This window comes from Pimephales promelas, chromosome 24 (assembly GCF_988280905.1).
Source record: "Pimephales promelas chromosome 24, fPimPro1.hap1.1, whole genome shotgun sequence".
Classification (NCBI taxonomy): Eukaryota; Metazoa; Chordata; class Actinopteri; order Cypriniformes; family Leuciscidae; genus Pimephales; species Pimephales promelas.
In genome coordinates this window covers 17,621,499-17,648,709 of record NC_142792.1, presented here as the reverse complement: position 1 = coordinate 17,648,709, position 27,211 = coordinate 17,621,499, and the positions used below count along the sequence as shown (strand labels likewise).

The window sequence follows — 27,211 nt, the reverse complement described above, 5'->3', positions numbered from 1 at the left end:
TAACCATGATCATTCCTAACAGATCTACGTGACTCGACAAAGCTGTATATCTCTTGGAGGGGAGCAACTGGCCCAACAAACTGCTTTCGAATCATCCACAAACAAGAATGGATGGGCTGCGTTCTCCCTAAACACTGTTAATCTTAAGGCTGATCTGAATCTGGTATGTTGATGATGGATAAATTATATATTTGGGAAAATAAAGTAAAAAAAAAACAAAAAAACAGGAAAATAATAAAGTAGTGTTTAAAGTCTAGTGTCTTTTTTTGTGTGTAATGGTCTTTTTTTGTGTGTTTTAATGGTCTAGTTACTGAATGTGGTGTTTGAGGTTTTTTCATATAAAGGGTTTTTTCTTTAGGTTTTTTTGAGATTTTTTATTGAGAAGAGAAGTTGCTCATAAAAACCTGGAAAGAGAAGTTGCTCAAAAAAAGCTGAGAAGAGAAAGTTCTCAAAAAAGCTGAGAAGAGAAGACTGATGCTTCTCTTAATGTAGAGTGTGTTTTAATGGTCTAATAACTGAATATGTATTTTTTTTTTTTAGATTTTTCCTTTAAAGGTTTTTTTGAGGGTTTTTTTGAGAACAGAAGCTTCTGTTTGTGTAAAATGTGTTTCAATGGTCTAATAACTGAATGTGGTGTTTGAAGGTTTTTTTTTAGGGATTTTTTTTTTAGTTTTTTTTGGGGGTTATTTTTAGGTTTTTTTTATTTATTTTTTTGTCTTTTTTTGAGTTTGTTTTTTTAGGTGTTTTTTTTTTAGAAGAGAAGCTTCTCTTAGTGTTGAATGTGTTTTAATAGTCAAGTTGCTGAATATGTTTTTTTTTTTAGTTTTTTTTATTTTTTTTTTTGCCTTTTTTTGAGTTTGTTTTTTTAGGGGTTTTTTTAGAAGAGAAGCTTCTCTTAGTGTAGAATGTGTTTTAATAGTCAAGTTGCTGAATGTTTTTTTTTTAGTTTTTTTTTTTAGGTTTTTTTTTTAGTTTTTTAGTTTTTTTGCCTTTTTTGAGTTAGTTTTTTTAGAAGAGAAGCTTCTCTTAGTGTAGAATGTGTTTTAATAGTCAAGTTGCTGAATATGTTTTTTTTTTTTTTTTTTGAGGGGTTTTTTTTTTTGAGAAGAGAGGACTGATGCTTCTCTTATTGGTAGAGCTTAGGACTGATGCTTCAACACGTCAAGCACATACAGCTTAAGACTCAAGACTCAACTGTCATCTATTATTATAGAGCTTAAGACTCAAGACTCAACCGACATCTATTTTTATAGCGCTTAAGACTCAACATCATCTATTTTTATAGAGCTTAAGACTCAAGACTCTTGACATCTATTTTTATAGAGCTTAAGACTCAACATCATCTATTTTTATAGAGCTTAAGATTCAAGACTCAACCGACATCTATTTTTATAGAGCTTAAGACTCAACCGACATCTATTTTTATAGAGCTTAAGACTCAAGACTCTTGACATCTATTTTTATAGAGCTTAAGACTCAACATCATCTATTTTTATAGAGCTTAAGACTCAAGACTCTTGACATCTATTTTTATAGAGCTTAAGACTCAACATCATCTATTTTTATAGAGCTTAAGACTCTTGACATCTATTTTTATAGAGCTTAAGACTCAACCGACATCTATTTTTATAGAGCTTAAGACTCAAGACTCAACCGACATCTATTTTTATAGAGCTTAAGACTCTTGACATCTATTTTTATAGAGCTTAAGACTCAAGACTCTTGACATCTATTTTTATAGAGCTTAAGACTCTTGACATCTATTTTTATAGAGCTTAAGACTCTTGACATCTATTTTTATAGAGCTTAAGACTCAAGACTCTTGACATCTATTTTTATAGAGCTTAAGACTCAAGACTCTTGACATCCAAGTAAGTATCCAAGTACTTATCCAAGTGTTTAAAGTATCCAAGTAAGCATCCAAGTGTTTAAAGTATCCAAGTAATTGTCCAAGTGTTTAAAGTATCCAATTAAGTAATATCCAATTAAGTAATTAGGTAAGTGTCCAATTAAGTAATATCCAATTAAGTTCCAATTAAGTAATATCCAATTAAGTAATTAGGTAAGTGTCCAATTAAGTAATATCCAATTAAGTTCCAATTAAGTAATATCCAAGTAATTATCCAATTATATTATTATATTATTAAACGTCGCGAAAATTAATGTTTAAGCAGTATAACCGCAGCGACCGGGGTTCCGAAACCTCGGGGGGGGGACACACACACACTACCCCCCCCTTTGGTCTTTTGGGTGTGCAGACTCGTCGGGACCGGTTGATTCCTCTTGGCTCCCTCTGGTTGCTGGTCCTGACCCGGGATTGAACCATTAACCTTTGGAAGGCGAAACGAGGCCTCATCCACTACGCCACCAGAGCCTGCACGCTTCTAACACTTCTCTTCGTACGTTTATCTTTCGAAACGGAGTCTAAACGCACAAACGCAACAAGAAGCTGGAATAGAACCGGCAACCTCTCGCTTCAGAGCCGGTTCCGCTACCACTGCACCACTGAAGATGACACGGTTCTGACACTTCTCTTCGTACGTTTATCTTTCGAAACGGAGCCTAAACGCAACAAGAAGCTGGAATAGAACCGGCAACCTCTCGCTTCAGAGCCAGTACCGCTATACCACTGCACCACTGAAGACGAGACAGTTCTAATACTTCTCTTCGTACGTTTATCTTTATGGAGGAATTTTAACAGTGTTTAAGTGTTTTTTTTTTTTTTTTTTTTGGAAGACGGCACGCTTCTGAAACCAACTCGGCACGCTGACTTTCAACCGTCAGAACCGTGCCGTCTTCAGAGGCTCAGTGGTAGCGGAGATACTTCTCTTCGTACGTTTATCTTCCGAAGCGGAGTCTAAACGCACCAAGAAGTTGGAATAGAACCCTTAACCACTCGCTTCGGAACCGGTACCGCTACCACTGAGCCACTGAAGATGACACGGTTCTGACACTTCTCTTCGTACGTTTATCTTTCAAAACGGAGCCTAAACGCAACAAGAAGCTGGAATAGAACCAGCAACCTCTCGCTTCAGAGCCAGTACCGCTATACCACTGCACCACTGAAGACGAGACGGTTCTAATACTTCTCTTCGTACGTTTATCTTTATGGAGGAATTTTAACAGTGTTTAAGTGTTTTTTTTTTTTTTTTTTTTGGGAAGACGGCACGCTTCTGAAACCAACTCGGCACGCTGACTTTCAACCGTCAGAACCGTGCCGTCTTCAGAGGCTCAGTGGTAGCGGAGATACTTCTCTTCGTACGTTTATCTTCCGAAGCGGAGTCTAAACGCAACAAGAAGTTGGAATAGAACCCTTAACCACTCGCTTCGGAACCGGTACCGCTACCACTGAGCCACTGAAGATGACACGGTTCTGACACTTCTCTTCATATGTTTATCTTTATGGAGGAATCTTAACAGTGTTTTAGGAGTTCAAATATGGAGTGATTAATCACATGACAATTAGGACTCAGGTGAATGGCTCAATGTTCTGGAACCATGTGACCATGAAGTAAAGATGGCTGAAACCAGGCCATGCGCTTCCAAAGCAGCATGTGGAGCTTGAGATGAATGTGAATCCTGAGTTAGTGTTTGATAAAGATATTGGTTTTTAAAGTTTTAAAGTCTGATTGGTTTTTAACCAAAACTCCTAAGCAGAAAAAACAAGCTCAGTCTAAACAAGTGCTAGTTGACTTAAAACATAAATCTGTTGAACATCCCTAACCCTTCTGAACATCTTCAAACAAGGTAATGCTGTTTGTTTTTGTGAATATATATATATGAACGATTAGTTGAAGTCAGTGCTGGGTAGTAACTGATTACATGTAATTTAATTACCTAATAAATTGTGCTTTAAAAAAACAATCAGACTATAGCTACTTTTAAAATTGATTCTCAGAGTTTGATTTACAGAAATAACTGGTATTTTCTCAACATTACAGCTCCTGACGAACATAATTAATCTTTTTTTTCAGTAATCCTCTTTCGATGTAATATATTTGCTTGAAGTTGCCCTGAAATTTTAAGAAGCTCATAAGTCAATAATTTAACATTAGCATGTTCATCTTTCTCTGATGTCGTATAATGCAAGTAAAGAAAGCATTGCATCATTATTAAGTGTTTTAGATTGTTTTAAATTTCTTTAACTTTTTTATTGAACTAACTATTAATTTTTCATGAACTTAGACACTCCCTGAAATTCCTTCACAAACCCTGGTTTGGGAAACCCTAACATCAGGTAATAGGACAAAATTTGGTATGGTATTATCTTCAAATATTCAAATCTAAGTGTTTAGAAGTTAGTGGGATCTCGAAACCATATGCTTCGCGTTAGAAGCTTGTGAACGCAGGCTGGCTCTCCGCCGACTAAAGCAGAGCCGTGGAGAGCTGCTTCGACATGCTTTCATTGTTTTAATTTCATCATTTGAGCTGAAATGACGGGTTGGGGGGGTTTATGTCGTCCAGATTTGCTTCCCCTGGTCTGCATTTTCGGCAGAAATACGTTCTTCTCTCGCACAAAAACTGAATTTCAAACCAAATATGTAAAATTCCACGAAATTCCGCGTTAACACTAGATTCCACGATAATTGGCCAAGTGGACCAGGTCAATGATGTCATGATCTACAGGGCTGTGATGTCGTGCCGTTTGTGTGTGTGAGGCCGGACGCCCCACCGTGAGTCCAGGGAGCCGATGGTCTCCTCAAAGAACAGAAAACACTCCCTTTCCTCGAGACTGAGGAACTGCAGATCATCTTCCTAGAGAGAGAGAAAGTTAAAGCAAACATTGAATGACTGCTAGTTGGCACTATAATATTATATTAAAATCTATAATATTAAAATAAAAAAAGCAAATGTTACATAAATGTATCTTTTTAGGACGATGTTTTTTTTTGTTTTTTTGTTTTTTTTTGCGTTATGGCTTTAATGATAAACACATGTCGTTTTAATTACCGTAATCAAAATGTCAAGTTAAACTCGGTACAAATAAATACTACAGTGAGATACGTAGTTTTCAAATTGACATAATGTATGACTTCATGAATGTCATGTAAATAATAATGATAATCATATTCAAACAGTGGTGGAATGTAACGAAGTACAAATACTTTGTTACTTTACTTAAGTACATTTTTCACGTGTCTTTACTTTACTTAAGTAGAATAAATAGCGCATACTTTTTACTTTTACTTTGTTACATTTTGCAGCAATTATTATACTTTCTACTCCACTAAATTTCTACACCTTCTGTTACATTTTCATTACATTTGCTGATCAGTTTTTCCCCTGCCAAAACGTAATCTGGCCGTCCGTCCGTTGCACCTTTGTCTCCATTTTTGCACTCAGGTTTAAGTCCCATGACCCTCTATCAGAATCAAGAGTTTCAAGAAGATTGGAGAAACTTATTTTTTCGCACAAAAAAAAAAAAAAAAACGACAGGGGTAACACTGTCTTTTTTTTTTTTTTTTTTTGGTGGAAATTTTGAGTTTCTCTGATCTTCTTGAAACTCTTGATTCTGATAGAGGGCCATGGGACTTAAACTTACCTGAGTGCAAAAATGGAGGCTCTAGATATATCAACCCGGTCACATTAAATGCGTCTCGCACGCAGTGCGTTCATAGAGCAATTTATACGCGAAAATTATTTTTACATGCATTGGAAACGCACCGTGTGTAATAAACGTTTGGTTAGGATTATGGCAAGCCAAGAGGTTCAGAATTACACCATAAATTAATCGTGTTTACTGCCATAGTTATTAACATATAGATAAGCAGCATGATGTGAATCTCATGCCTAATTGCAAGCTTGTTTCAGAAATGGTGACTTTTTTTTCCATCATTATTGAACATCATTATAGGAGTATTAGGTTGAATGAGTTAGAATTAAATGTTTTATTAATCATTAGCAAATAGACATTAAGAAAATAAATTATGCAAGTACTTTTACTTTTAATACTTAAAGTACATTTAAAATCAGGTAGGCCTACTTTTTACTTTTTACTTAAGTATGGTTGTCATCGTGTCACTTCTACTTTTACTAAAGTAAATATTTATCTGGTTATTTGTAATTTTACTTAAGTACTGAGATTCAGTACTTCCTCCACCACTGTATTCAAATAAATTTCTTTGCGGTGAAATAATGACCTGTGTCCGTTTTGAATGAGATTCGCCCAAACACACACGAGTCTAAGATGAGGAAAAGACTTTTAAGAGGGGGAAAAAACTTTAACTTACCAAAACATCCTGAACCATCTGACCAGAGGGCGATTCATTCAAAGAATAAAAAAAGGTAGAAACGCTACAATAGCAACTGACAAAAAGTAAAAGTTGTCATGCTAAAGTAAAAGTTACTTACAGGTGAGTCTTGTGCCGTACTCGGTCCCCTCATTTATGTGTCGGTTTTATTTGCGGTTGAGCTGTAATATGTGCTGTTAAAGTGACATTAAGAGCTGTCATCTTCTCATCTGCAGGATCTGCACGTGTTGTTGTGATTGTCCAGAGCCCGTCTAACGGAGAGCCTTGGCACTTCCTATTAGCCCCGTTGTGTATCATCCTGGTTGCAGTTCCATTAGAATTCCACTGGAGGTGATCGCGGGCGAGAGCAGAATGAATGGGAGTCTATGGGGCTAAACGGCTAAAAGTGTCTCTTTCACCTGCTTGTCGTTAAATTAACAGATTTTATTGTTGATTACGCAAGTTCAATATTGATTATAGGCCAAAAGTCGAATGAACGAGTACTTATGTCCTTTTGATATCTTACAGGTTAGGCTGTTGTTGGCTGGAACACGCTACCATTCTGCTATTGTGTGACGTCATCACATTTTTGAACTGATTTTTAGAACAGATAAGTGAACTTAAAAATGCAATTTTCAGCTGAGTGTATTAGCTTAGCCCTCCCTTTTGAATGCAACTTTCAAATTACTTGACAAAAAATTACATCCCGAGAAAAGTGGATTTATGGGGGTGAAACCCCATTGACTCCCATTCATTCTGCACTCGACCGCGAGCGCCCCCGCATGGACAGAGACGAGTTACTGCAGCCAGTCCATGTTGTCAAGCAGCAGAAGCGTCAGACTGAAGGAGAACCCGCTTCTGCCGCCTTGAGGAGCGGAGAAAAACTGCACTTTACTCTCGTCGGGTTATAGTGGCGTGAATGGTGATCACATCTGAGACTTTGGATTAAAGTTCCTGTAAAATTGCAGCAGCAACATGTTTGACAAGCTCTGTGGTGCAGAAAATTATGATTTGCCTTTGAATGAGAGAGCCTTTTTGATTCACAAAAATCATCACTTTTCTTTTAGTTTCTATGTAATTCACACAAATCACCACAGAAGGGCGAAAATAATTTTAGATATGACTTTTTTGCACATACATTAGATTAGATAGAGTAGATAGGAGTACAACACAGTTCACAACACACACACTGATACAGTTGATACAAAGAATAACTTAAATGATAATACATTTATTTTAAAGTTCGTTTAGAGAATACATCAGTTTGCAAATTTTAATGTCAAATAGTAATTCACACATGACTCTTATAGATTCACATTCCTTCTGTAAGGAAAGACATGAAAAAAAAATATTTGTTTTAGAAATACTCTTTATTCTACATCTATAAATGAGAATGTAAAAAAGTTAGTCTAAAGACTAGTTAATAGAAGGAATTGGAAATAGAATAAATTAAAAGTATAAAGCTGTACAGTCTGAAAATACAGTTCAGTAAGGCTGTATCAGTAATGATCTTTCAATAATACTCTTCTAATTCAATTCAAATTAAGATGATACATTCCTTCAAAAACATTATCTGGATGATTATTTATTTATTCACTTTTTATTCATAAGTATGCAGTGTCATAACTACATCTCTGACGTTTATAACAAAACAAACCGTTTGAAAATCGGTAGAAAATTGAGCAAGTTATGGTCATTTAAATAGTACACGCACCATTAACACAATGTTACGAGTGAGCGAGCTGCCTGTGACAAGATGGCCGCCAGGTGCAGACGTAGACCTCCATTGGCCAGCAGCGTGGACGACATATCTATAGCCTTTATAGACCATTTCACAAGATGTAAACAACACTGGTCCAGAAGCACTTCCTGTTTCAGTTTTTTAACACTACATAAAGCTGGGATAAAATACAACCAACAGAACATTTAAAACTGAATCAAAACGTTAAACAAACATCTTTAAGATGTTTTCTTTACATGTGAAATAAAGAAAACAGTTACAAACTGAAACAGGAAGTGCTTCTGGACCAGTGTTGTTTACATCTTGTGAAATGGTCTATATAGATATCTATGGGTAAGATGGCTTCTAAAACCATTCCAGCAGCTGATTGGTGGTTCAACGGCTGATTGGATCTTGGAGCTCCTCCTACTCGTCAGTGGCTGCAGCTGGCTGGGCTCTTTAAAAAGCCTAGTTTTGGATCTGTTCACTCTCTGCTCCTGCAGTTGGTGTCTTTGTGGCCCTTTGTAGGGAACTTTCCCTGATAGCAAACTGACATTGAATTAATGTTGATCTGGCATTGTTTCGCTTATCGAATTAAAGTTGAGCCAACGTCAGACGTGCCATTCTTCTGATCTGGATCTGAAAACAAGACGACTGCACTTTCACCGCTGCTTTTGTTTCCAGGTCGGTCATAGTCATTAGACGTGTGTGGCTCTTTTTGTCTTGGTTTATTGCATGTTAAATGAAGTTCTCTACAGGCTTCTCGGGTAGATGGAGATTCGGTGCAGAAGCTGAAGGTTGAAGGTCTTCAGAGCGACTGAAGAGCTAAATCATGTTCAGACGTTACCTATTTCCAATCCAGGACAAACGGGTGAGCTGTGAATGATCTTGGTTGAAGCATCATTTTCAAATGCATTATCCAATGTATGTGAGTTTGTTTGTCTTTGCAGTTCATTTCAGAGTTGTCTCCATGAAACCCAACTTTGTGCCTTTTGATCAAATGGTAAGACCAGATGTTTCACCATTTTGAGTTTTCTGACCATAAATGAAAAGCAGGTTGTTTTAAGATGAACACATTTCAACTTCAATGACTGCTTTTAAATGTTTATTATTTCTGTTTTTTAATTGTCTATCTTCGTTCTCCTACCAGATGAATGCCATGGGCTGTGCCTCTCTTACTGTTGATGCGTCAGTGTTTTTCAACCCCAACGTTGAAGAGCAAATGCAAGACACATTTCTTGTGAATGATACTGAGGAGAGAACAGGTGAGCTATTGGCTGATCTGAACCATATACTCTTTATGATCTTTAGAAGACATTCACTTTAAGCCACAAAGTTGATGTTCTCTACTGTTTGGATTTTCTCTCGCAGATGTAATGTGTCAAAATCTGCAACGGTGTCCATTATGTGTCTAGTTGGCAAAGTCACATTTGTGGACCTCTTGGTTCAATGCTTAATGGAAAGGTAAGCAAAATGTCATCCCTTATTGAAGAAGCCTTCAAATTGGTTCCCTTTCCTAACCTTGATCATTCCTAACAGATCTACGTGACTCGACAAAGCTGTATATCTCTTGGAGGGGAGCAACTGGCCCAACAAACTGCTTTCGAATCATCCACAAACAAGAATGGATGGGCTGCGTTCTCCCTAAACGCTGTTAATCTTAAGGCTGATCGGAATCTGGTATGTTGATGATGGATAAATTATATATTTGGGAAAATAAAGTAAAAAAAAAAAAAAAAAACAGGAAAATAATAAAGTAGTGTTTAAAGTCTAGTGTCTTTTTTTGTGTGTAATGGTCTTTTTTTGTGTGTTTTAATGGTCTAGTTACTGAATGTGGTGTTTGAGGTTTTTTCATATAAAGGGTTTTTTCTTTAGGTTTTTTTGAGATTTTTTATTGAGAAGAGAAGTTGCTCATAAAAACCTGAGAAGAGAAGTTGCTCAAAAAAAGCTGAGAAGAGAAAGTTCTCAAAAAAGCTGAGAAGAGAAGACTGATGCTTCTCTTAATGTAGAGTGTGTTTTAATGGTCTAATAACTGAATGTTTTTTTTTTTTTTAGATTTTTCCTTTAAAGGTTTTTTTGAGGGTTTTTTTGAGAACAGAAGCTTCTGTTTGTGTAAAATGTGTTTCAATGGTCTAATAACTGAATGTGGTGTTTGAAGGTTTTTTTTTAGGGTTTTTTTTTTAGTTTTTTTTGGGGGGTTATTTTTAGTTTTTTTTTATTTTTTTTTTTTTGTCTTTTTTTGAGTTTGTTTTTTTAGGTGTTTTTTTTTAGAAGAGAAGCTTCTCTTAGTGTAGAATGTGTTTTAATAGTCAAGTTGCTGTATATGTTTTTTTTGTTTGTTTTTTTTTAGTTTTTTTTGAGGGTTTTTTTTAGTTTTTTATTTTTTTTGCCTTTTTTTGAGTTTGTTTTTTTTAGAAGAGAAGCTTCTCTTAGTGTAGAATGTGTTTTAATAGTCAAGTTGCTGAATATGTTTTTTTTGTTTGTTTTTTTTTAGTTTTTTTTTAGGGTTTTTTTTAGTTTTTTATTTTTTTTGCCTTTTTTTGAGTTTGTTTTTTTTAGAAGAGAAGCTTCTCTTAGTGTAGAATGTGTTTTAATAGTCAAGTTTTTTTTTTGAGGGTTTTTTTTTTGAGGGGTTTTTTTTTTGAGAAGAGAGGACTGATGCTTCTCTTATTGGTAGAGCTTAGGACTGATGCTTCAACACGTCAAGCACATACAGCTTAAGACTCAAGACTCAACTGTCATCTATTATTATAGAGCTTAAGACTCAACCGTCATCTATTATTATAGAGCTTAAGACTCAAGACTCAACCGACATCTATTTTTATAGCGCTTAAGACTCAACATCATCTATTTTTATAGAGCTTAAGACTCAAGACTCTTGACATCTATTTTTATAGAGCTTAAGACTCAACATCATCTATTTTTATAGAGCTTAAGACTCTTGACATCTATTTTTATAGAGCTTAAGACTCAACCGACATCTATTTTTATAGAGCTTAAGACTCAAGACTCTTGACATCTATTTTTATAGAGCTTAAGACTCAACATCATCTATTTTTATAGAGCTTAAGACTCAAGACTCTTGACATCTATTTTTATAGAGCTTAAGACTCAACATCATCTATTTTTATAGAGCTTAAGACTCTTGACATCTATTTTTATAGAGCTTAAGACTCTTGACATCTATTTTTATAGAGCTTAAGACTCAACCGACATCTATTTTTATAGAGCTTAAGACTCAAGACTCTTGACATCTATTTTTATAGAGCTTAAGACTCAACATCATCTATTTTTATAGAGCTTAAGACTCAAGACTCTTGACATCTATTTTTATAGAGCTTAAGACTCAAGACTCTTGACATCTATTTTTATAGAGCTTAAGACTCAACATCATCTATTTTTATAGAGCTTAAGACTCAAGACTCTTGACATCTATTTTTATAGAGCTTAAGACTCAAGACTCTTGACATCTATTTTTATAGAGCTTAAGACTCAAGACTCTTGACATCCAAGTAAGTATCCAAGTACTTATCCAAGTGTTTAAAGTATCCAAGTAATTATCCAAGTGTTTAAAGTATCCAAGTAAGCATCCAAGTGTTTAAAGTATCCAAGTAATTATAAGTATCCAAGTAATTGTCCAAGTGTTTAAAGTATCCAATTAAGAAATATCCAATTAAGTAATTAGGTAAGTGTCCAATTAAGTAATATCCAATTAAGTTCCAATTAAGAAATATCCAAGTAATTATCCAATTATATTATTATATTATTATATTATTAAACGTCGCGAAAATTAATGTTTAAGCAGTATAACCGCAGCGACCGGGGTTCCGAAACCTCGGGGGGGGGACACACACACACTACCCCCCCCTTTGGTCTTTTGGGTGTGCAGACTCGTCGGGACCGGTTGATTCCTCTTGGCTCCCTCTGGTTGCTGGTCCTGACCCGGGATTGAACCATTAACCTTTGGAAGGCGAAACGAGGCCTCATCCACTACGCCACCAGAGCCTGCACACTTCTAACACTTCTCTTCGTACGTTTATCTTTCGAAACGGAGTCTAAACGCACAAACGCAACAAGAAGCTGGAATAGAACCAGCAACCTCTCGCTTCAGAGCCAGTACCGCTATACCACTGCACCACTGAAGACGAGACAGTTCTAATACTTCTCTTCGTACGTTTATCTTTATGGAGGAATTTTAACAGTGTTTAAGTGTTTTTTTTTTTTTTTTTTTTGGAAGACGGCACGCTTCTGAAACCAACTCGGCACGCTGACTTTCAACCGTCAGAACCGTGCCGTCTTCAGAGGCTCAGTGGTAGCGGAGATACTTCTCTTCGTACGTTTATCTTCCGAAGCGGAGTCTAAACGCACCAAGAAGTTGGAATAGAACCCTTAACCACTCGCTTCGGAACCGGTACCGCTACCACTGAGCCACTGAAGATGACACGGTTCTGACACTTCTCTTCGTACGTTTATCTTTCAAAACGGAGCCTAAACGCAACAAGAAGCTGGAATAGAACCAGCAACCTCTCGCTTCAAAGCCAGTACCGCTATACCACTGCACCACTGAAGACGAGACGGTTCTAATACTTCTCTTCGTACGTTTATCTTTATGGAGGAATTTTAACAGTGTTTAAGTGTTTTTTTTTTTTTTTTTTTTTTTTGGAAGACGGCACGCTTCTGAAACCAACTCGGCACGCTGACTTTCAACCGTCAGAACCGTGCCGTCTTCAGAGGCTCAGTGGTAGCGGAGATACTTCTCTTCGTACGTTTATCTTCCGAAGCGGAGTCTAAACGCAACAAGAAGTTGGAATAGAACCCTTAACCACTCGCTTCGGAACCGGTACCGCTACCACTGAGCCACTGAAGATGACACGGTTCTGACACTTCTCTTCGTACGTTTATCTTTATGGAGGAATCTTAACAGTGTTTTAGGAGTTCAAATATGGAGTGATTAATCACATGACAATTAGGACTCAGGTGAATGGCTCAATGTTCTGGAACCATGTGACCATGAAGTAAAGATGGCTGAAACCAGGCCATGCGCTTCCAAAGCAGCATGTGGAGCTTGAGATGAATGTGAATCCTGAGTTAGTGTTTGATAAAGATATCAGGTCTGATTGGTTTTTAACCAAAACTCCTAAGCAGAAAAAACTAGCTCAGTCTAAACAAGTGCTAGTTGACTTAAAACATAAATCTGTTGAACATCCCTAACCCTTCTGAACATCTTCAAACAAGGTAATGCTGTTTGTTTTTGTGAATATATATATATATATATATATGAACGATTAGTTGAAGTCAGTGCTGGGTAGTAACTGATTACATGTAATTTAATTACCTAATAAATTGTGCTTTAAAAAAACAATCAGACTATAGCTACTTTTAAAATTGATTCTCAGAGTTTGATTTACAGAAATAACTGGTATTTTCTCAACATTACAGCTCCTGACGAACATAATTAATCTTTTTTTTTCAGTAATCCTCTTTCGATGTAATTTATTTGCTTGAAGTTGCCCTGAAATTTTAAGAAGCTCATAAGTCAATAATTTAACATTAGCATGTTCATCTTTCTCTGATGTCGTATAATGCAAGTAAAGAAAGCATTGCATCATTATTAAGTGTTTTAGATGGTTTTAAATTTCTTTAACTTTTTTATTGAACTAACTATTAATTTTTCATGAACTTAGACACTCCCTGAAATTCCTTCACAAACCCTGGTTTGGGAAACCCTAACATCAGGTAATAGGACAAAATTTGGTATGGTATTATCTTCAAATATTCAAATCTAAGTGTTTAGAAGTTAGTGGGATCTCGAAACCATATGCTTCGCGTTAGAAGCTTGTGAACGCAGGCTGGCTCTCCGCCGACTAAAGCAGAGCCGTGGAGAGCTGCTTCGACATGCTTTCATTGTTTTAATTTCATCATTTGAGCTGAAATGACGGGTTGGGGGGGTTTATGTCGTCCAGATTTGCTTCCCCTGGTCTCTTACGGCAGAAATACGTTCTTCTCTCGCACAAAAACTGAATTTCAAACCAAATACGTAAAATTCCACGAAATTCCGCGTTAACACTAGATTCCACGATAATTGGCCAAGTGGACCAGGTCAATGATGTCATGATCTACAGGGCTGTGATGTCGTGCCGTTTGTGTGTGTGAGGCCGGACGCCCCACCGTGAGTCCAGGGAGCCGATGGTCTCCTCAAAGAACAGAAAACACTCCCTTTCCTCGAGACTGAGGAACTGCAGATCATCTTCCTAGAGAGAGAGAAAGTTAAAGCAAACATTGAATGACTGCTAGTTGGCACTATAATATTATATTAAAATCTATAATATTAAAATAAAAAAAGCAAATGTTACATAAATGTATCTTTTTAGGACGATGTTTTTTTTTGTTTTTTTGTTTTTTTTTGCGTTATGGCTTTAATGATAAACACATGTCGTTTTAATTACCGTAATCAAAATGTCAAGTTAAACTCGGTACAAATAAATACTACAGTGAGATACGTAGTTTTCAAATTGACATAATGTATGACTTCATGAATGTCATGTAAATAATAATGATAATCATATTCAAACAGTGGTGGAATGTAACGAAGTACAAATACTTTGTTACTTTACTTAAGTACATTTTTCACGTGTCTTTACTTTACTTAAGTAGAATAAATAGCGCATACTTTTTACTTTTACTTTGTTACATTTTGCAGCAATTATTATACTTTCTACTCCACTAAATTTCTACACCTTCTGTTACATTTTCATTACATTTGCTGATCAGTTTTTCCCCTGCCAAAACGTAATCTGGCCGTCCGTCCGTTGCACCTTTGTCTCCATTTTTGCACTCAGGTTTAAGTCCCATGACCCTCTATCAGAATCAAGAGTTTCAAGAAGATTGGAGAAACTTATTTTTTCGCACAAAAAAAAAAAAAAAAACGACAGGGGTAACACTGTCTTTTTTTTTTTTTTTTTTTTGGTGGAAATTTTGAGTTTCTCTGATCTTCTTGAAACTCTTGATTCTGATAGAGGGCCATGGGACTTAAACTTACCTGAGTGCAAAAATGGAGGCTCTAGATATATCAACCCGGTCACATTAAATGCGTCTCGCACGCAGTGCGTTCATAGAGCAATTTATACGCGAAAATTATTTTTACATGCATTGGAAACGCACCGTGTGTAATAAACGTTTGGTTAGGATTATGGCAAGCCAAGAGGTTCAGAATTACACCATAAATTAATCGTGTTTACTGCCATAGTTATTAACATATAGATAAGCAGCATGATGTGAATCTCATGCCTAATTGCAAGCTTGTTTCAGAAATGGTGACTTTTTTTTCCATCATTATTGAACATCATTATAGGAGTATTAGGTTGAATGAGTTAGAATTAAATGTTTTATTAATCATTAGCAAATAGACATTAAGAAAATAAATTATGCAAGTACTTTTACTTTTAATACTTAAAGTACATTTAAAATCAGGTAGGCCTACTTTTTACTTTTTACTTAAGTATGGTTGTCATCGTGTCACTTCTACTTTTACTAAAGTAAATATTTATCTGGTTATTTGTAATTTTACTTAAGTACTGAGATTCAGTACTTCCTCCACCACTGTATTCAAATAAATTTCTTTGCGGTGAAATAATGACCTGTGTCCGTTTTGAATGAGATTCGCCCAAACACACACGAGTCTAAGATGAGGAAAAGACTTTTAAGAGGGGGAAAAAACTTTAACTTACCAAAACATCCTGAACCATCTGACCAGAGGGCGATTCATTCAAAGAATAAAAAAAGGTAGAAACGCTACAATAGCAACTGACAAAAAGTAAAAGTTGTCATGCTAAAGTAAAAGTTACTTACAGGTGAGTCTTGTGCCGTACTCGGTCCCCTCATTTATGTGTCGGTTTTATTTGCGGTTGAGCTGTAATATGTGCTGTTAAAGTGACATTAAGAGCTGTCATCTTCTCATCTGCAGGATCTGCACGTGTTGTTGTGATTGTCCAGAGCCCGTCTAACGGAGAGCCTTGGCACTTCCTATTAGCCCCGTTGTGTATCATCCTGGTTGCAGTTCCATTAGAATTCCACTGGAGGTGATCGCGGGCGAGAGCAGAATGAATGGGAGTCTATGGGGCTAAACGGCTAAAAGTGTCTCTTTCACCTGCTTGTCGTTAAATTAACATAGATTTTATTGTTGATTACGCAAGTTCAATATTGATTATAGGCCAAAAGTCGAATGAACGAGTACTTATGTCCTTTTGATATCTTACAGGTTAGGCTGTTGTTGGCTGGAACACGCTACCATTCTGCTATTGTGTGACGTCATCACATTTTTGAACTGATTTTTAGAACAGATAAGTGAACTTAAAAATGCAATTTTCAGCTGAGTGTATTAGCTTAGCCCTCCCTTTTGAATGCAACTTTCAAATTACTTGACAAAAAATTACATCCCGAGAAAAGTGGATTTATGGGGGTGAAACCCCATTGACTCCCATTCATTCTGCACTCGACCGCGAGCGCCCCCGCATGGACAGAGACGAGTTACTGCAGCCAGTCCATGTTGTCAAGCAGCAGAAGCGTCAGACTGAAGGAGAACCCGCTTCTGCCGCCTTGAGGAGCGGAGAAAAACTGCACTTTACTCTCGTCGGGTTATAGTGGCGTGAATGGTGATCACATCTGAGACTTTGGATTAAAGTTCCTGTAAAATTGCAGCAGCAACATGTTTGACAAGCTCTGTGGTGCAGAAAATTATGATTTGCCTTTGAATGAGAGAGCCTTTTTGATTCACAAAAATCATCACTTTTCTTTTAGTTTCTATGTAATTCACACAAATCACCACAGAAGGGCGAAAATAATTTTAGATATGACTTTTTTGCACATACATTAGATTAGATAGAGTAGATAGGAGTACAACACAGTTCACAACACACACACTGATACAGTTGATACAAAGAATAACTTAAATGATAATACATTTATTTTAAAGTTTGTTTAGAGAATACATCAGTTTGCAAATTTTAATGTCAAATAGTAATTCACACATGACTCTTATAGATTCACATTCCTTCTGTAAGGAAAGACATGAAAAAAAAATATTTGTTTTAGAAATACTCTTTATTCTACATCTATAAATGAGAATGTAAAAAAGTTAGTCTAAAGACTAGTTAATAGAAGGAATTGGAAATAGAATAAATTAAAAGTATAAAGCTGTACAGTCTGAAAATACAGTTCAGTAAGGCTGTATCAGTAATGATCTTTCAATAATACTCTTCTAATTCAATTCAAATTAAGATGATACATTCCTTCAAAAACATTATCTGGATGATTATTTATTTATTCACTTTTTATTCATAAGTATGCAGTGTCATAACTACATCTCTGACGTTTATAACAAAACAAACCGTTTGAAAATCGGTAGAAAATTGAGCAAGTTATGGTCATTTAAATAGTACACGCACCATTAACACAATGTTACGAGTGAGCGAGCTGCCTGTGACAAGATGGCCGCCAGGTGCAGACGTAGACCTCCATTGGCCAGCAGCGTGGACGACATATCTATAGCCTTTATAGACCATTTCACAAGATGTAAACAACACTGGTCCAGAAGCACTTCCTGTTTCAGTTTTTTAACACTACATAAAGCTGGGATAAAATACAACCAACAGAACATTTAAAACTGAATCAAAACGTTAAACAAACATCTTTAAGATGTTTTCTTTACATGTGAAATAAAGAAAACAGTTACAAACTGAAACAGGAAGTGCTTCTGGACCAGTGTTGTTTACATCTTGTGAAATGGTCTATATAGATATCTATGGGTAAGATGGCTTCTAAAACCATTCCAGCAGCTGATTGGTGGTTCAACGGCTGATTGGATCTTGGAGCTCCTCCTACTCGTCAGTGGCTGCAGCTGGCTGGGCTCTTTAAAAAGCCTAGTTTTGGATCTGTTCACTCTCTGCTCCTGCAGTTGGTGTCTTTGTGGCCCTTTGTAGGGAACTTTCCCTGATAGCAAACTGACATTGAATTAATGTTGATCTGGCATTGTTTCGCTTATCGAATTAAAGTTGAGCCAACGTCAGACGTGCCATTCTTCTGATCTGGATCTGAAAACAAGACGACTGCACTTTCACCGCTGCTTTTGTTTCCAGGTCGGTCATAGTCATTAGACGTGTGTGGCTCTTTTTGTCTTGGTTTATTGCATGTTAAATGAAGTTCTCTACAGGCTTCTCGGGTAGATGGAGATTCGGTGCAGAAGCTGAAGGTTGAAGGTCTTCAGAGCGACTGAAGAGCTAAATCATGTTCAGACGTTACCTATTTCCAATCCAGGACAAACGGGTGAGCTGTGAATGATCTTGGTTGAAGCATCATTTTCAAATGCATTATCCAATGTATGTGAGTTTGTTTGTCTTTGCAGTTCATTTCAGAGTTGTCTCCATGAAACCCAACTTTGTGCCTTTTGATCAAATGGTAAGACCAGATGTTTCACCATTTTGAGTTTTCTGACCATAAATGAAAAGCAGGTTGTTTTAAGATGAACACATTTCAACTTCAATGACTGCTTTTAAATGTTTATTATTTCTGTTTTTTAATTGTCTATCTTCGTTCTCCTACCAGATGAATGCCATGGGCTGTGCCTCTCTTACTGTTGATGCGTCAGTGTTTTTCAACCCCAACGTTGAAGAGCAAATGCAAGACACATTTCTTGTGAATGATACTGAGGAGAGAACAGGTGAGCTATTGGCTGATCTGAACCATATACTCTTTATGATCTTTAGAAGACATTCACTTTAAGCCACAAAGTTGATGTTCTCTACTGTTTGGATTTTCTCTCGCAGATGTAATGTGTCAAAATCTGCAACGGTGTCCATTATGTGTCTAGTTGGCAAAGTCACATTTGTGGACCTCTTGGTTCAATGCTTAATGGAAAGGTAAGCAAAATGTCATCCCTTATTGAAGAAGCCTTCAAATTGGTTCCCTTTCCTAACCTTGATCATTCCTAACAGATCTACGTGACTCGACAAAGCTGTATATCTCTTGGAGGGGAGCAACTGGCCCAACAAACTGCTTTCGAATCATCCACAAACAAGAATGGATGGGCTGCGTTCTCCCTAAACGCTGTTAATCTTAAGGCTGATCGGAATCTGGTATGTTGATGATGGATAAATTATATATTTGGGAAAATAAAGTAAAAAAAAACAAAAAAAAACAGGAAAATAATAAAGTAGTGTTTAAAGTCTAGTGTCTTTTTTTGTGTGTAATGGTCTTTTTTTGTGTGTTTTAATGGTCTAGTTACTGAATGTGGTGTTTGAGGTTTTTTCATATAAAGGGTTTTTTCTTTAGGTTTTTTTGAGATTTTTTATTGAGAAGAGAAGTTGCTCATAAAAACCTGAGAAGAGAAGTTGCTCAAAAAAAGCTGAGAAGAGAAAGTTCTCAAAAAAGCTGAGAAGAGAAGACTGATGCTTCTCTTAATGTAGAGTGTGTTTTAATGGTCTAATAACTGAATGTTTTTTTTTTTTTTAGATTTTTCCTTTAAAGGTTTTTTTGAGGGTTTTTTTGAGAACAGAAGCTTCTGTTTGTGTAAAATGTGTTTCAATGGTCTAATAACTGAATGTGGTGTTTGAAGGTTTTTTTTTAGGGTTTTTTTTTTAGTTTTTTTTGGGGGGTTATTTTTAGTTTTTTTTTATTTTTTTTTTTTTGTCTTTTTTTGAGTTTGTTTTTTTAGGTGTTTTTTTTTAGAAGAGAAGCTTCTCTTAGTGTAGAATGTGTTTTAATAGTCAAGTTGCTGTATATGTTTTTTTTGTTTGTTTTTTTTTAGTTTTTTTTGAGGGTTTTTTTTAGTTTTTTATTTTTTTTGCCTTTTTTTGAGTTTGTTTTTTTTAGAAGAGAAGCTTCTCTTAGTGTAGAATGTGTTTTAATAGTCAAGTTTTTTTTTTGAGGGTTTTTTTTTTGAGGGGTTTTTTTTTTGAGAAGAGAGGACTGATGCTTCTCTTATTGGTAGAGCTTAGGACTGATGCTTCAACACGTCAAGCACATACAGCTTAAGACTCAAGACTCAACTGTCATCTATTATTATAGAGCTTAAGACTCAACCGTCATCTATTATTATAGAGCTTAAGACTCAAGACTCAACCGACATCTATTTTTATAGCGCTTAAGACTCAACATCATCTATTTTTATAGAGCTTAAGACTCAAGACTCTTGACATCTATTTTTATAGAGCTTAAGACTCAACATCATCTATTTTTATAGAGCTTAAGACTCTTGACATCTATTTTTATAGAGCTTAAGACTCAACCGACATCTATTTTTATAGAGCTTAAGACTCAAGACTCTTGACATCTATTTTTATAGAGCTTAAGACTCAACATCATCTATTTTTATAGAGCTTAAGACTCAAGACTCTTGACATCTATTTTTATAGAGCTTAAGACTCAACATCATCTATTTTTATAGAGCTTAAGACTCTTGACATCTATTTTTATAGAGCTTAAGACTCTTGACATCTATTTTTATAGAGCTTAAGACTCAACCGACATCTATTTTTATAGAGCTTAAGACTCAAGACTCTTGACATCTATTTTTATAGAGCTTAAGACTCAACATCATCTATTTTTATAGAGCTTAAGACTCAAGACTCTTGACATCTATTTTTATAGAGCTTAAGACTCAAGACTCTTGACATCTATTTTTATAGAGCTTAAGACTCAACATCATCTATTTTTATAGAGCTTAAGACTCAAGACTCTTGACATCTATTTTTATAGAGCTTAAGACTCAAGACTCTTGACATCTATTTTTATAGAGCTTAAGACTCAAGACTCTTGACATCCAAGTAAGTATCCAAGTACTTATCCAAGTGTTTAAAGTATCCAAGTAATTATCCAAGTGTTTAAAGTATCCAAGTAAGCATCCAAGTGTTTAAAGTATCCAAGTAATTATAAGTATCCAAGTAATTGTCCAAGTGTTTAAAGTATCCAATTAAGAAATATCCAATTAAGTAATTAGGTAAGTGTCCAATTAAGTAATATCCAATTAAGTTCCAATTAAGAAATATCCAAGTAATTATCCAATTATATTATTATATTATTATATTATTAAACGTCGCGAAAATTAATGTTTAAGCAGTATAACCGCAGCGACCGGGGTTCCGAAACCTCGGGGGGGGGACACACACACACTACCCCCCCCTTTGGTCTTTTGGGTGTGCAGACTCGTCGGGACCGGTTGATTCCTCTTGGCTCCCTCTGGTTGCTGGTCCTGACCCGGGATTGAACCATTAACCTTTGGAAGGCGAAACGAGGCCTCATCCACTACGCCACCAGAGCCTGCACACTTCTAACACTTCTCTTCGTACGTTTATCTTTCGAAACGGAGTCTAAACGCACAAACGCAACAAGAAGCTGGAATAGAACCAGCAACCTCTCGCTTCAGAGCCGGTTCCGCTACCACTGCACCACTGAAGATGACACGGTTCTGACACTTCTCTTCGTACGTTTATCTTTCGAAACGGAGCCTAAACGCAACAAGAAGCTGGAATAGAACCGGCAACCTCTCGCTTCAGAGCCAGTACCGCTATACCACTGCACCACTGAAGACGAGACAGTTCTAATACTTCTCTTCGTACGTTTATCTTTATGGAGGAATTTTAACAGTGTTTAAGTGTTTTTTTTTTTTTTTTTTTTTTTTTTGGAAGACGGCACGCTTCTGAAACCAACTCGGCACGCTGACTTTCAACCGTCAGAACCGTGCCGTCTTCAGAGGCTCAGTGGTAGCGGAGATACTTCTCTTCGTACGTTTATCTTCCGAAGCGGAGTCTAAACGCACCAAGAAGTTGGAATAGAACCCTTAACCACTCGCTTCGGAACCGGTACCGCTACCACTGCACCACTGAAGATGACACGGTTCTGACACTTCTCTTCGTACGTTTATCTTTCAAAACGGAGCCTAAACGCAACAAGAAGCTGGAATAGAACCAGCAACCTCTCGCTTCAAAGCCAGTACCGCTATACCACTGCACCACTGAAGACGAGACGGTTCTAATACTTCTCTTCGTACGTTTATCTTTATGGAGGAATTTTAACAGTGTTTAAGTGTTTTTTTTTTTTTTTTTTTTTGGAAGACGGCACGCTTCTGAAACCAACTCGGCACGCTGACTTTCAACCGTCAGAACCGTGCTGTCTTCAGAGGCTCAGTGGTAGCGGAGATACTTCTCTTCGTACGTTTATCTTCCGAAGCGGAGTCTAAACGCAACAAGAAGTTGGAATAGAACCCTTAACCACTCGCTTCGGAACCGGTACCGCTACCACTGAGCCACTGAAGATGACACGGTTCTGACACTTCTCTTCGTACGTTTATCTTTATGGAGGAATCTTAACAGTGTTTTAGGAGTTCAAATATGGAGTGATTAATCACATGACAATTAGGACTCAGGTGAATGGCTCAATGTTCTGGAACCATGTGACCATGAAGTAAAGATGGCTGAAACCAGGCCATGCGCTTCCAAAGCAGCATGTGGAGCTTGAGATGAATGTGAATCCTGAGTTAGTGTTTGATAAAGATATCAGGTCTGATTGGTTTTTAACCAAAACTCCTAAGCAGAAAAAACTAGCTCAGTCTAAACAAGTGCTAGTTGACTTAAAACATAAATCTGTTGAACATCCCTAACCCTTCTGAACATCTTCAAACAAGGTAATGCTGTTTGTTTTTGTGAATATATATATATATGAACGATTAGTTGAAGTCAGTGCTGGGTAGTAACTGATTACATGTAATTTAATTACCTAATAAATTGTGCTTTAAAAAAACAATCAGACTATAGCTACTTTTAAAATTGATTCTCAGAGTTTGATTTACAGAAATAACTGGTATTTTCTCAACATTACAGCTCCTGACGAACATAATTAATCTTTTTTTTCAGTAATCCTCTTTCGATGTAATTTATTTGCTTGAAGTTGCCCTGAAATTTTAAGAAGCTCATAAGTCAATAATTTAACATTAGCATGTTCATCTTTCTCTGATGTCGTATAATGCAAGTAAAGAAAGCATTGCATCATTATTAAGTGTTTTAGATGGTTTTAAATTTCTTTAACTTTTTTATTGAACTAACTATTAATTTTTCATGAACTTAGACACTCCCTGAAATTCCTTCACAAACCCTGGTTTGGGAAACCCTAACATCAGGTAATAGGACAAAATTTGGTATGGTATTATCTTCAAATATTCAAATCTAAGTGTTTAGAAGTTAGTGGGATCTCGAAACCATATGCTTCGCGTTAGAAGCTTGTGAACGCAGGCTGGCTCTCCGCCGACTAAAGCAGAGCCGTGGAGAGCCGCTTCGACATGCTTTCATTGTTTTAATTTCATCATTTGAGCTGAAATGACGGGTTGGGGGGGTTTATGTCGTCCAGATTTGCTTCCCCTGGTCTGCATTTTCGGCAGAAATACGTTCTTCTCTCGCACAAAAACTGAATTTCAAACCAAATATGTAAAATTCCACGAAATTCCGCGTTAACACTAGATTCCACGATAATTGGCCAAGTGGACCAGGTCAATGATGTCATGATCTACAGGGCTGTGATGTCGTGCCGTTTGTGTGTGTGAGGCCGGACGCCCCACCGTGAGTCCAGGGAGCCGATGGTCTCCTCAAAGAACAGAAAACACTCCCTTTCCTCGAGACTGAGGAACTGCAGATCATCTTCCTAGAGAGAGAGAAAGTTAAAGCAAACATTGAATGACTGCTAGTTGGCACTATAATATTATATTAAAATCTATAATATTAAAATAAAAAAAGCAAATGTTACATAAATGTATCTTTTTAGGACGATGTTTTTTTTTGTTTTTTTGTTTTTTTTTGCGTTATGGCTTTAATGATAAACACATGTCGTTTTAATTACCGTAATCAAAATGTCAAGTTAAACTCGGTACAAATAAATACTACAGTGAGATACGTAGTTTTCAAATTGACATAATGTATGACTTCATGAATGTCATGTAAATAATAATGATAATCATATTCAAACAGTGGTGGAATGTAACGAAGTACAAATACTTTGTTACTTTACTTAAGTACATTTTTCACGTGTCTTTACTTTACTTAAGTAGAATAAATAGCGCATACTTTTTACTTTTACTTTGTTACATTTTGCAGCAATTATTATACTTTCTACTCCACTAAATTTCTACACCTTCTGTTACATTTTCATTACATTTGCTGATCAGTTTTTCCCCTGCCAAAACGTAATCTGGCCGTCCGTCCGTTGCACCTTTGTCTCCATTTTTGCACTCAGGTTTAAGTCCCATGACCCTCTATCAGAATCAAGAGTTTCAAGAAGATTGGAGAAACTTATTTTTTCGCACAAAAAAAAAAAAACGACAGGGGTAACACTGTCTTTTTTTTGTTGTTGTTGTTTTGTTTTTTTTGGGGTTGAAATTTTGAGTTACTCTGATCTTCTTGAAACTCTTGATTCTGATAGAGGGCCATGGGACTTAAACCTGAGTGCAAAAATGGAGGCTCTAGATATATCAACCCGGTCACATTAAATGCGTCTCGCACGCAGTGCGTTCATAGAGCAATTTATACGCGAAAATTATTTTTTACATGCATAGGAAACGCACCGTGTGTAATAAACGTTTGGTTAGGATTATGGCAAGCCAAGAGGTTCAGAATTACACCATAAATTAATCGTGTTTACTGCCATAGTTATTAACATATAGACCATTTCACAAGATGTAAACAACACTGGTCCAGAAGCACTTCCTGTTTCAGTTTGTAACTGTTTTCTTTATTTCACATGTAAAGAAAACATCTTAAAGATGTTGTTTAACTTTTTGATTCAGTTTTAAATGTTCTGTTGGTTGAATTTTATCCCAGCTTTTATGTAGTGTTAAAAAACTGAAACAGGAAGTGCTTCTGGACCAGTGTTGTTTACATCTTGTGAAATGGTCTATAGTAAGGATAAGCAGCATGATGTGAATCTCATGCCTAATTGCAAGCTTGTTTCAGAAATGGTGACATTTTTTTCCATCATTATTGAACATCATTATAGGAGTATTAGGTTGAATGAGTTAGAATTAAATGTTTTATTAATCATTAGCAAATAGACATTAAGAAAATAAATTATGCAAGTACTTTTACTTTTAATACTTAAAATTTAAAATCAGGTAGGCCTACTTTTTACTTAAGTATGGTTGTCATCGTGTCACTTCTACTTTTACTAAAGTAAATATTTATCTGGTTATTTGTAATTTTACTTAAGTACTGAGATTCAGTACTTCCTCCACCACTGTATTCAAATAAATTTCTTTGCGGTGAAATAATGACCTGTGTCCGTTTTGAATGAGATTCGCCCAAACACACACGAGTCTAAGATGAGGAAAAGACTTTTAAGAGGGGGAAAAAACTTTAACTTACCAAAACATCCTGAACCATCTGACCAGAGGGCGATTCATTCAAAGAATAAAAAAAGGTAGCAACGCTACAATAGCAACTGACAAAAAGTAAAAGTTGTCATGCTAAAGTAAAAGTTACTTACAGGTGAGTCTTGTGCCGTACTCGGTCCCCTCATTTATGTGTCGGTTTTATTTGCGGTTGAGCTGTAATATGTGCTGTTAAAGTGACATTAAGAGCTGTCATCTTCTCATCTGCAGGATCTGCACGTGTTGTTGTGATTGTCCAGAGCCTGTCTAACGGAGAGCCTTGGCACTTCCTATTAGCCCCGTTGTGTATCATCCTGGTTGCAGTTCCATTAGAATTCCACTGGAGGTGATCGCGGGCGAGAGCAGAATGAATGGGGCTAAACGGCTAAAAGTGTCTCTTTCACCTGCTTGTCGTTAAATTAACATAGATTTTATTGTTGATTACGCAAGTTCAATATTGATTATAGGCCAAAAGTCGAATGAACGAGTACTTATGTCCTTTTGAATTCTTACAGGTTAGGCTGTTGTTGGCTGGAACACGCTACCATTCTGCTATTGTGTGACGTCATCACATTTTTGAACTGATTTTTAGAACAGATAAGTGAACTTAAAAATGCAATTTTCAGCTGAGTGTATTATCTCAGCCCTCCCTTTTGAATGCAACTTTCAAATTACTTGACAAAAAATTACATCCCGAGAAAAGTGGATTTATGGGGGTGAAACCCCATTGACTCCCATTCATTCTGCACTCGACCGCGAGCGCCCCCGCATGGACAGAGACGAGTTACTGCAGCCAGTCCATGTTGTCAAGCAGCAGAAGCGTCAGACTGAAGGAGAACCCGCTTCTGCCGCCTTGAGGAGCGGAGAAAAACTGCACTTTACTCTCGTCGGGTTATAGTGGCGTGAATGGTGATCACATCTGAGACTTTGGATTAAAGTTCCTGTAAAATTGCAGCAGCAACATGTTTGACAAGCTCTGTGGTGCAGAAAATTATGATTTGCCTTTGAATGAGAGAGCCTTTTTGATTCACAAAAATCATCACTTTTCTTTTAGTTTCTATGTAATTCACACAAATCACCACAGAAGGGCGAAAATAATTTTAGATATGACTTTTTTGCACATACATTAGATTAGATAGAGTAGATAGGAGTACAACACAGTAGGCTTGCCGCGATAGACGGTGTTGACGGTGTTACCGGTTTTAAGCCCCATCACCGGTGACATCACTTTCCCACCGTGACACCGCGATGTCTTGACTTTTTTTTTTTAAAGTATTCGTTTTTGCTAAAATATTTATTTGAATTGATTAAAAATAATAATTTTCAATTATTTAGTTCTGAAGAGAGCATTATAATTAAAAATGAACTGCGCAACGCGTGCCGTCACGTCACAGATCAGCAAGCATCAGGATTCCATTTAGCACGTGTGGAGACGAGAACGAGTCAAATTACAGAAAAGCAAGATAATGGCGGAAGATTTGGTGTCAAAACGCAATGCAAAAGCGCCTGTTTGGCAATATTTTGGCCAATATATATTAATGTTAATAAATGCCAATTTATAGTGTTTTACTTTTTTTTAGAGTGCTGTCATTTATGTAGGCTAAGGTCCTTTTTAAAGTTTTTATTTTATATTCGTCTCTTTTTATTTGGTTTTATCTTATTTAAACTTTGTTTAATTTATTTAGGCCTATTTTGTTTTCTTATTCGTTAATAAACGTTTTATTTTTTTGGGCCCACAGTTTGCCGATTTTCACTTTTTTCAGCCTATGCATGGGGTTATTTTTATTCGTTCGTTATGCTAATAAAAGTTCTGTCTATATTTTATTCGTTTATTATTCTAATAAAAGTGCTGTCTAAATA

At 36.4% G+C, this 27,211-nt stretch overlaps 1 long non-coding RNA gene across 1 annotated transcript; it reads right to left on the bottom strand.

The window, feature by feature from the left end:
- Positions 1-172: 172 nt before the first annotated feature.
- LOC148965204 (uncharacterized) lies at positions 173-25,709 on the bottom strand. The gene is made up of 4 exons (XR_016149851.1): positions 25,468-25,709; positions 15,799-23,634; positions 6,352-14,201; positions 173-4,755 (listed from the first exon to the last, which is right to left on the bottom strand). It is a non-coding gene; the product is annotated as an uncharacterized LOC148965204 (long non-coding RNA).
- Between the last annotated feature and the right edge of the window lie 1,502 nt (positions 25,710-27,211).